Genomic DNA, 12,151 nt, shown 5'->3' on the forward strand with positions numbered 1-12,151 from the left:
ACTACATGATGCTCCCACAGATACATTCATATAGAGAAAGAAACCATCTGCATTGAATTTGTAGTCAACTTCTTGGCTGTTACTGTTAATACTCAATACTTTTTGAATTTTGGATGTTTAAGTTATGAATTTTTGGTTAGAAGGTTTTATCTACGTTTGGTAGTGCAATTCATCAAAACAACAACCTTTGGTAATATGTTTCGTCAAAATTTTCACTCTGACACTTTACCGAACTCTTGGTGTGCAAAGAGATTAATCATGGATAATAAACATTAAATTGAAGCACAAACACCCCATCACGCATGAAATACTTGCAAATTCGTATCCATTATTACAAAACTACTTAATATACAACGAACATATTATACTTGCATGGTCAAATTAGGCATAACTATCAATAACATTTGAATGAAAATTAACAAAGAAATAACCCACCACCGTTAATGGATTGAAATAGAAACATAGATTGAAATGTATATAAGGTCGAAATCAAGGAAAATGTTGTGTTTCTTCATCATCGGATGGTTTGTGAATGTACAATAGCCTTCCCAAGTTCATAACAAAACATGCTCAAAAATGAAATATGTCGGGTCGGTTCTTATACTTAGTACCTGACAAACCCGATTACATAAAAACCCGGAACCGACCCTATATTTAGGGTAGTGAATCGGTTATGTATTTTATGTCTGATCGGTTCTCGGGTCGGGTCGGGTTTTGCCTTTTGCTCACCCCTACCCACGCCAGGCTGAATACCCACGACAAAGGAGCAACGCCATGCCCAACGCCAACCCGGGGTGGAACAGCTGGCGTTGAAGGACATCCCCCGCCCCACTCCGCACAGTCTAATATGTAGCGTAGAAAAGAAAAAGGTTGAAATGAAAGGTATTTGTGTAATTTTTGACAAAGGGTAAAATTGTAACATGAGTCGGTGCATTGTGGCCACCGACCTTTTGTTTTAAAAGTATACTAGTAATTAGACCCGTGCGCGTTGCGACGCGAGTACATTGCAAACATCGAATGAATTAGTCCAAACGCTTTATGATGCGTTAACCTTATGGAATTTTAAAAGTTGAGGAGGTGTAAAAATAGAGTAACATAGTGCAAGGAGTAAAAATGCAAAGTTTGAAACTTAAGGGGCTGGTGACAGTAAAAATGGAGTAACAGTGCAATGAGTAAAAACGCAACGTTTAAAACTTGAGATAGCGCAAGGGGTAAAGAGACAAAGTTTAAAACTTGAGAGCGTGGTGACGTAAAAAAATAAAGTAATAGTGCAAGGAGTAAAATATAAAGCTTAAAACCTGAAGGGGTGGTGGCGAAATTCAAACTGGAAGGTTAGAATGCGGCGCGCGGCGGGAAATCTGTAGTAAGATAATACACGATTTGTAAAGGCGCAACGTGTAAAAGACAATTTCAAAAAAAGTGCAAAACACAATATGTAAAAGACAATTACAAAAAAATGTAAAACACAAAGGTAGATACGTAGTGTAAAACACAATGCTTAAGACATTTCGTAAAACACAATGCAATGACATTTGCAAAAGTATGAATAGTAGTCTAGGGGTTACAATTGTAATTTTTTAAAGTTGGGCGGATGTAAAAATAGAGTAATAGTGTAACGGGTAAAAATGCAAAATTTAGAAAAGACAAATTGTAAAAGCAGAGGGGTGGTGGCGGAAATGTGTAAAAGCTGAGGGGGTGATGATGGAAAAGCAAAGTAGAGGGGTTGTGCTGGAAAAGTTTGAAATATGAGGATGCAGTTACGGAAATTCAAAGTAAAGGGTAGGGCTGAGCAGTATACGGTCCAGAACCGCCAGAACCGGAGAACCGAACCAGAACCGCTAGATCCAAACCATATTTTTGGATATAGGGTCCGGTTCCGGTTCTTAAATTTGGGTAAAAACGGTTCCCGGTTCGGTTCCGGTTAAAACCACGGTTCCGGTTAAAGAACCGCTAGAACCAGTTGGGATTATAAGTATCTAAAACCGTATTTTATTAATGGGCTTTTCAACATCATACGACCATCCTAATTCTTATTCCCTCTTCTTATATTCATTCCAGGATCTCATCTTTCATCTTCTAATTCTTCTCCATCTCTCAACCCTAACCCTAATTGCTATCATACAAGTTCATCTCCATCAACACCCTGCAAATACAGGTACGCTATTCCACATGACTTTTTTTATGATTGCATATATTTTCTTTCTAGATGTTTGCTTTCTGGTACATATAGTTTTCTGTATGTGAAAATAAAAATTGAACAATAATAATCAAATCAATGTTGATCGAATTGTAAATGTGTATATAAATAGTATATCGCTTGTTTTAATTGTCAACACGATGGTGTAATAGTTTTATTTAGAGATTGTTTATGGCTTGAAATTTTTTATTGTTGCTTTGCTACTTTTATTTTGGTTGGTTTGAACTTTGAATGTTGCAACTCTTAGTTAATGTTTTAAATGGTTTGATTCGTTTCTATTGAATTGTTAATTTTAGGATTTAATTGTCAACAAACCGTTTACACGAGAACCGTTTAACCGGTTCGGAACCGAACCAGAACCGCTATAATACGGTTCGGTTTCGGTTCTTAAATTTAGCAACTAACGGTTCCGGTTTGGTTCGGTTCGGTTAGGTCTGGTTCTGAACCGTTGCACAGCCCTAGTAAAGGGGGTTATGGTGTTAAAATTTAAAAGTTGGAATGTCGGTGACGTAAAAGCCATTCAGTTTCTTCTTACATAGATAGATAATAAATGTCATAATAATTTTTTTCTTTCTCACTACATTCAAATTTTAATCAAGGCCGTTCTTATGAGTCTCTATTTAAATATGATTTTGTGATGAATGTGTACCTAAATTTCTAATTTTCTATTACTAGGTTGTTGTCATAGGCCGCGCGTTGCGGCGGCGACGTCTTAGTTGTTGTGACGTCTTAGTTGTTTATAATTGCGGACATTATAGTCTTAAAAACATACAGTACTTCATGTTTTATGTTTATAGGAGTTGTGCGGCATACAATACCAGCGCATACCAATCTTGCTAGTGAAATTCTCCCGCGCGATGTGGGAGTCTAAAACACATTACAAGTTCACAACATACAGTGGCAAATCAAGATATTAGGAAAACATATTAATACTCGATATGTATTTATTAAACTGTATAACTCTCAAATCCATAATCCTAATATTTACCAAAATTTTATGTTACTATCCAAAATATTAATATAAAATGATCTAATTTGAACTTAAAATTAAACTAATACCTGTTTTTGAGATGGTTAATCCTTGTAAGAAACTTTTTGAGGAACACCACCGCTCTTTAAACCTCTTCTTCAATTGCAAGTTTGTCCATCTCACCCCCAACCTGTTAAGCAATAATAAAAATTAAACAAAGAATGACTATGTGATGTAGACTTACAAGTATGTTTCAAGATGAAATATTACAATGATGCATTAGTTGCTCCTATATAGCTGAGTCCATATAATATTTTCTCAACTTCACTATCCTGCATAATAAAAATGGATCTATCATAAATTCATAATCATTTCAGTACATCTCTGACCAACTCAACTCATTTCACTTTTTCTTTTAGCTAATGTTTTGTACTTACACATCAAAGACAAAACATTAGATATAATGAACCGCATTGTTGAAACTAAGTAAGCAGGTAGGAAAAAAAAGAAGATAAGCTTGAGCTTTAAAAAAGCATGTAAAATGTGCCACATAGGTCAATCAGGTCGACCAAACCTGACTTGTTGCAAAAAGGTTACCCATTTTGACCCATTGCCCAATCCGCCAAATATTCCAGCTCTACTAATTGTTGAAAACATTGCATCATAAGCACTCTTCTCACCAAGAAGATTTTCAGGATGTTTGGAACATATTCCTTCATCTACATCAAGTGTAGGGATGAACTCATTAATTAATTGGTGTGGTTTTTGATTTCCCACACCACATTTGGCTGCCGAATGATCTAAGAGCTCAAGATCAGATCAGTGGGTTCCAATTTCACACCAACGGTAAGCCCAGGCCACTACTCTACTGACACCTGCAATATGAAATATAATTAAAGTCATGCATGTCACATGAGTGACTAAAAAGAGTTGGAATGATTTGCTAGACTTCTTACATCACAACTATCAATCCTGAAATGGCATCGTGGTCAATCCTGAATTGCTCCAGTCTTTGATTTGATTTACCAAAGGCGGACTACATGTTTCATCCTTTCATGCAATAGCTCTACCATCAACAATCCAACTTCTATAGTATTCAAAAGGAAAAGTTACATTAGTAGCAAAAAATAGCTTCTTTTAAAAGAAATAATATGATAATGTAGTAGGGCTCCCTAAAGAGCTATCATACTCCCTCACCTGGATGTGAAATCTCTTAAAACCTTTCACGAAGTTACATCAAAACTCAATCACTTTAATGTTAGTTAAATACCTACAAATTTCTACCCCTCATTTTAATCTCTACATATCAATTATATTTCATTAACAGTGTTTCTCCTATAACGCCTTTTGTTTACGTAGCGATGAGTATAACCTTTCAAGTCCATAACGCATGGTGATCAAATGTAGATTAAAATTGGAAAAACAATTTCTATGCATTATTTTTCTTTTTGATGCAATAAACTATAACTTCATAGTTTTATTTTGAAAGGTTTCACATCAAAATAAGTTGTGTGATAACACCATAAATGTTGATAAATAAAATGACCAAATGATTCCGGTTCCAATTCCATGCCAAGAAACATTAGAGGAAGACATTCAGTATAAATATAATAAACAATTGCCAGAAAACTTTGAGTGATTCAATCAATGATTCCATCTATTATCATGTGATTTTTTAATGTTTCGACTTTTTTTTGCTATTTAAATAAACCCTCCAAAAAGCATGTTGAAAATGCCAAGAAAATCCTTCAAATTGATTCAATAAAATCTTTGTTCTAATTGTATATGTGTTTCTCTACCTCTACTAAAACCCCAACGATTTGATAAACTACAGAAATGGAGTATTAACTATCTCAAAATCAATGTTCACATAAAAGAATAGGCAGCCGGTACACACACGTTTAATTTGTTTTTCGTACGATGTATATGTATGATATCCAAATCAAATAAAATGCTAATACTGGATTTATTCGTCATCAAACAAAAAATCGCACTGATAGAGATAACCAACAGTGTTTTAACGTAAACGAATCAATCGACTAAACCCTAAAAATAATCGCAAATCACGATCAATACATCTTTGTAGAGAAATTAAAATGCTAATAACATAAAAACAATTACCTGCCCATTATATGAAGGCAAAATCGAGGCTTGGCAAACCCGACTTTAAGGAAGACACGCTGAGGAGATCCGGTGGTAAAAAAGGTTTCTGAAGATCGATTTAGGGTTCAAGAAGAATGGAATCGATTTGGTAAAGATAGCCTATGCCATTGCATTTTTGGCAAAAGAATAACAATTTTTGTTAAGAAAAATTAGGGTTCAAGAGCTCATACTATGAAGAAAATGAAGACAATAACATCGAATGTAGGTTAAGAATATGAACTTACAAGAGAAGATGATGCAGCGGTGAAGACGATGGATCGAGGAGTGAGAATCGATGGGAAGAAAGGCAGATAGTGAGAGCAGATGAAGAAAAAGAAAGATCTGGAAGAAAAGGGTAGTGGCAACTGGCAACACGCACGTGTATTTTAAGAGATTAAGAGAGAAAGGGTAGGTGCCACCGACCTTTCTCTTTAAGATTATATAAATTAGCAGTTATTACTTTAGCTTCCAAACCGATGAAGATAATGTAATTATTATTAATAATACTAGGTTATAACCCCGTATATTACATGAGTTGAATAAATGAATTTTATATATACTAAACTAGTCTAAGTTCCCGTGTGTTACAACACGGGTGGCTAAACAGGAAAACTATGTCCTTTAAAATTGTGAAGTAAAAATTATAATTTTATATACGTTGAATTATTAACGAAAATGTTAGAGAGTACACGAAATAATTGAAATACATGAATAGGACAAAAAAATCAGAACTCATTGAAAATCTCTTTATAAACAACGTTAGTTATTTTATTCGTAGGTTTATCGTCGTTGTCAAGTATTAGTAGCTTTACTCCATCTTGTGTATTAACCCTTGATAAACCAATATACAATTGACCATGTTGTGTTTTTATACTATTTATAATATAATTTGTTATTGAACAACTTGTAGTGTCTCATCATATTCAAAAACATTTTTATAAAAAAAACTCATAAAGAATATAAAGGTGTGCGTATGTATAACCAGTTTAAAACATAATATTAAACTACTGGTCTAAGTATCCTTGTGTTACACGGGTTACTCAAAGTAAATTGTGTCATTTAACAAGATGTTGATAAAGCAATATACAACTGGCAATAGGTGAAAACTAATCGTGGGCCTTGTGTGGAGGTCCTCCCCACACACCATCGAAGCCGCCACTGCATATATTACGTATAGAATTATGTTAATTGTTCCCGTATCGCTTTCGCAAAACCTAGCTTTTCGAGATTAAAGTTAATAAAATATTACTTAAGATAATGTCACAAGAAAGATTAAACCGTCTAACTATTTTGTCAATTGAAAAAGATGCTTTTAGAAGAAATTGATTACGATTTTTTAATTAAACCGTTATCAACAATTAAAGCTAGAAGAATAAATCTGATCTAAATATTTTATATTTATACACACACAACATGGAACCTTAAAAAAATTAACCCCACCAACTATAAACTCTATACTTGCCGGTCCCAAACTTGTGTAAAGGATGTTGTTTATATTCAAAACGGCCACAACCTTTTAGCTCGCTTATGATTTTCGAAAAAACGTTAGATCAGCCCTAATGACCACACCCTGAAGATGGACCACTACACATAGTCTTAGGTACATATATGTTGTTGTCTACGAGCAATGTCATGTCTAGTATCATATGACATATGGTCCCAAGCGTCGAACTCAACTGTACGGAATATCTTAGGTGCATATATGTTGTTGTCTACAAGCAAATTAAGTGTCACATATTTACACATTTATATATGGTTATTTCTTTTCTTTTTTTTTTCTTTTTTTTTTTTTTGGTGTAGAGAGATATTTTTCTATGTTTTAATGCTATTTTATTTTGTGTATGCTCATGACCTACTAACCTTTCACTTTGATTATGTTTTTTGAACATTTGTATGTAAAATATATATAACGTGTAATTAAACTAGACAATTTTAGTTCATAAAAATTTATCGAATTTATGCCCTTTTGAGAGGGCCAATGTTTTTTCAAGTATCTACACTGTCTTTAAAAGGAACATGAATTCTTTTAACATAAAACATTAGGATATAGGGTGTGGTCATAACCCTCATGATCACCATTACCCTCCATATCAGCGTCATGTCACTCACTTTTAATCTATCATCCAAAACCACTACCCTAAGGGTGTGGTCATAACACAAACCATTATTCTCTTATTTTAATTTATTTTTGTGAAAAGGAAAGTGAAATATTGAAAAAGGAAAGGAGACCATGGTTGTCATGGTTTAATCCATGCCAACCATGGTGGATGAGGCAAGGGATGGTGTAGTAATCCATTAATGGTCCTATATGGTGTTGTAATGACCCTCATGGTCATCATGACCATCCATATCAACATCATATCACTCACTTTTAATCTATCATCTAAATCCACTACCCTAAGGGTGTGGTTATCACCCAAACCATTGTTCTCTTATTTTAATTTATTTTTGTGAAAAGGAAAGGGAGAAATTAAAAAAGGAAAGGAGGTCCATGGTTGCCATGGTTTAATCCATGCCAACCATTGTGGATGAGGTAAGGGGGCAGTGTAGCAATCCATTAATGATCCTACGTGACGATTGATGACCCAACCCATACCCCTCACACCTTTCAGCCTAAGGCTATAGGGTGTGGTCATGACCCTCGTGACAAGTATAACCCTCCACGCCAGTGCCATATAACCCACCTCTAACCCACCATCCAAAATCACTACCCTAAGGGTGTGGTCATGACCCAAACCACTAGCCCCTTATTTATTTTAGTTTATCATTATCTAAAGAAAAAAGAAATGATTTCTTTAAAAATGGAAAGGAGGACCATGGTTGCCATGGTTTAATCCATACAAACTATAGTGGATGAAGCAAGGGGGTGGTGTAGCCTTTCATTCATGTTCCTAGGTGAAGAATCATGTCCCAACTTTAGCCTAACCACATTTGACAAAAAAAGGTATACTACAAATAAAAAGAGTTAATTACACAGATGGACCATATGGTTTATAGCTAGTTTCATCTTTGGGTACTAACTATTTTTTTAACAGGTTTAGGTTTTATGGTTTCAATTTTGTAACACCTTTGGTTACTAACACCAAAATTAGTTAATTTTATCAATATAATCGCTAAAATATCCTTCCAGTTTTTTAATTTTATCAATGTAACACCTTTGTGTACTAACACCTAATTTTATTTAAGTTTAAATCAATTTTACAAAATCTATTTATTTTTTATTTTCATTTTTTTATTATATCTCTTAATTAACATAAAATCTATTTAGTTTTTATTTTCATCTTTTTATTAAATTTCTTATTTAACATAAAATCTACTAGTTACACTAGTATTTTTTAAATAAAATCTACTAGCTATATAGTTTTATATAAATTAATATCTTACTCGGTTTAAATAATGTAAACCGTACTCGTTTTCAACTTTGGATATATATGATGGATATAATAAATATCTTTCAGTAAATTAAAAAATTGACATGTATAAAGCTGTTAGTTTTAAATAATATAAACCTTACTCGTTTTCAATTTTGGATTCAACTAACATGTATCGAGTAAACTTTTTGTAACACCCCGAAAACGGGTTTGGTAATAAAACCACGTTAATATTAAAAGACAGGTAAAGTACCATCCGCTAGTGGTAAAATTAACCTGGTGAATATTAGAATTTTAAATAAATAAACCTAATATTAAATAAAAGTTGAACAAAGGCTTTTTTCAGGAAATAAAGTTTATAAAAGGCTCGAGTTAGCGGGACTTAAAATAAACTTAGTCGTAATTTCCCCGAACCCACTAAGTTAACTAGGAATGTTTAACCTAGTTAATAAGTGGCAATATTGTTAGAAATAAGTAGGTTGTGACCTACTTAATAACTAACCAAACATGAGGGGCCAAAGTTGGACAAATTGAAAGTTAAATTATAAAAAGAGATTTAAAACAAAACACACACTTAGTGTGTGTGTTCTGTGAACGAGCAGGAGAGTTCTCATGGAGCCAAAACCCTAACTCATGCAAAAACATCAAACCGAAAGGCTAAACGAAGCTTAAATTCACAATTGAACGCGAAATAACGATCACCCAAGCTAGGGGATCATAAGGTATATAAATTTTTGATGATTTGTGAAGTTGTGAAATTTGAAGAAACATCATAATCGTGAATTATGTATGGATTATAGAAGCTGCTGAATTGGTGATGTATACTTGCTTAGGAACAAAACCCTAAGTGAAAATTATACATATGATGTTATGAATTGAATGTTTAGATGATTTACCACACTGGGATAAGTGGGTTTTAATCATTTGATGAAATTGATGATATAATTATGATTAGAATCATCATACATGATATTAATAAGAAGATACTTGAACAAATTATGTGTTTGAGTACATAATCATACTTTCTATGAAATGGGTTTCGTATGAAGGGATGAAAATGATGATATATTCATGTTGAATGATGTTTGATATCATCATGTGTTAAAATAATTGATGTTGTGTTAATTCAATGACTTATGATTCCAAGAACTTGGTTAATAAAGTAGTTAAACCAGAAGCATAAGAATGATGCTTACCCGATATTGACAAAGTACTAAAACGAGTACTTAAGCTACATCGGGTAATTCTTACGTCAATAGGCTGATCGAATGATAAATTCGACATAAAACCCGTAAGATGGAATAGTCGTGATTGATAATGACTAAGCTAACCATCTTACGAATTATGATGATAGTTTGACGCTTGACAAGCTAGGTGGAAGCTTGGGAAGGAAGCGGGTCAAACGAATCGAATATGAAGGAAAAGCATAATTTGGATGCAAGGTAAGTAAAGCTTACACTCCTTTTAGATTTGTAAAATATTCCTTTATCGTATTGATTACGAAAAAGATAATTAAGCATTTGAAAAGTGATGTTCCGACGTGTAGTCATACGGAACAAGATAAGCGAAAATGATAAGAAACCATATCAATGGTTAAAAAGGAGTAAATTGGTAATTCGGTCATACTATGACGAATAGAAAAGGAATTTTTAATGGTTACCTCATAGGGTAAGCCAAAACAAATAATAAGAGCAAAATGGTAACTCGGTCACGCGTTGACGATAAACGTTTGTTTTCGAAAGACATTTCACGGTGTAATGCCATGATAGGTCAAAAGAATTAAGAAATGAGTTATAAGTAATGTGACCGTACGGTGTAAACCGGAACGGGTTACATAGATGAGATGACAATTAATATCATCTCACCAGGATAAAATGGTCATTTAGACCAAACGGGTCAAAAGGTGAAGATGTCACCATTTGACGATAACGACTGATCATTGTTTGTCGAGTATAATGATCACAGGAATAAATAGCGTGTGGAATATGCGTTGCTATTAACTAGCAACTTAATTGAGGAAATACTAAAACGGGTCAATATGTTGATCCGAGCCAAGTATGTATGATAAGTTAACTCCTCAATTATAACTTGAGATTCTATGAGAGTTAGTCAAAGTCGAAAATGGACAATTGGGTACCTTAATAGGTAAACCTAATGATTTAAATTATATTCATTGTGTTTTTAGAAACATAATGATTTAATAAACAAGATCATAGTCGAAAAAATGGGATTTTGGTCAAACATGCCTTTAAAAATCCTTCGTCGTAAATGAAAGGCTAAAGTTGACCAAAACGCCCTTGATTGATAAAATGAGAAAACGACCCTCACAGGTTGTTTAGAAATAAGCATTTGATCAAGTGAATCATAAGGATAAGTATAAAAGGAAAAGATTTGAAACTTTTGGGTCAAATGACTCGAAATGATTATTTTCCGTAAAATGACAAACCGAGGGGTATAACTCGGCATGAAAATTTTATAACATTAATTCCACCACAAATAGAGTTGTGGTGGATTATAAGTTGATACGTGAATTTAGATATATGATGCAAGTAAGGCATGAGCGTGATTTATGCTTAAAAGTGCTTAAATACCCTTAACGGATCAAAATAAGCATATAAGCAACAACGGGTTAAGAATGCGTAAAAACCTGTGAATTTAACCTAGTATAATAGGAAATAATTATAACATGAAGTTCATGAGAATTTGAATGTAACAAACATGTTTGTTTGATAAAATCATGAACGGGTCAAAACTTTATAAATGATTATAAAGCCGAGGGCTTGAAAATTTAGAAAATTGTAAATCCGGATGTCGGATTTCAACTCCATGTGATGGAGAATCAATTTACGATCACGTAGGAAGAAACGAATCGTAAAACGGATCAAAATTGAGTGAGTTATGACCAATTAAGTCGGATTTTGGTTTACTGGGAATATGCAGCACCAAAATCAAATCTTTCTGTCGAAATCGACCCCTCGCGTCACGCGACGGAGGTCAGCTAGTTTGGTCGAGGCCCGCGACGTGTGTCGCACCACGCAACAATAGTTCTAATTGTCGTCGCGTCACGCGACGGCTTATAAACTCTGAAATTTGTTGCTGAAACTTGTTGTTTGCATGTTACGACTCGCGAACTTGTTTGAACATGTTTTAACGCCAAATGACTAACTCATTTCATGTCTTTATGAAATGTAGGTATACGATATGGTACCGGATGATGATCAAGCTCAATGAAGAACCGAACACGATCAAGAATCAAGCTTCTGCGTTATGTATCGTCGTCACGTTTTAAACGGCGATATCAAAATATGAAGTTTAAATGTTTTAAACCATAAAATGTTTTAACAAACTTGTATTTTTAAGTGTATATATAATCATAAATACTCTAATATAGACGGAATCTATATGAAAATCGTATAATTTAAGCAAGGTCTTACAAGTTGGTAATCAGAGCTCAAGGTTAAAGAGTAAAGT

At 33.8% G+C, this 12,151-nt stretch overlaps 1 long non-coding RNA gene across 2 annotated transcripts; it reads right to left on the reverse strand.

The window, feature by feature from the left end:
- Nucleotides 1-434: 434 nt before the first annotated feature.
- On the reverse strand, nt 435-5,701 carry LOC110890008. Of its 2 annotated transcripts, XR_002564123.2 has the most exons (7): nt 5,555-5,701; nt 5,289-5,429; nt 4,124-4,254; nt 3,848-4,042; nt 3,438-3,499; nt 3,257-3,357; nt 435-1,358 (listed from the first exon to the last, which is right to left on the reverse strand). It is a non-coding gene; the product is annotated as an uncharacterized LOC110890008 (long non-coding RNA). The 2 variants fall into 2 exon arrangements; XR_002564122.2 differs by lacking the exon at nt 435-1,358 and having other exon boundaries at nt 3,111-3,357; nt 5,555-5,698.
- Nucleotides 5,702-12,151: the final 6,450 nt, after the last annotated feature.

Source organism: Helianthus annuus, chromosome 4 (genome assembly GCF_002127325.2).
Source record: "Helianthus annuus cultivar XRQ/B chromosome 4, HanXRQr2.0-SUNRISE, whole genome shotgun sequence".
Lineage (NCBI taxonomy): Eukaryota > Viridiplantae > Streptophyta > Magnoliopsida > Asterales > Asteraceae > Helianthus > Helianthus annuus.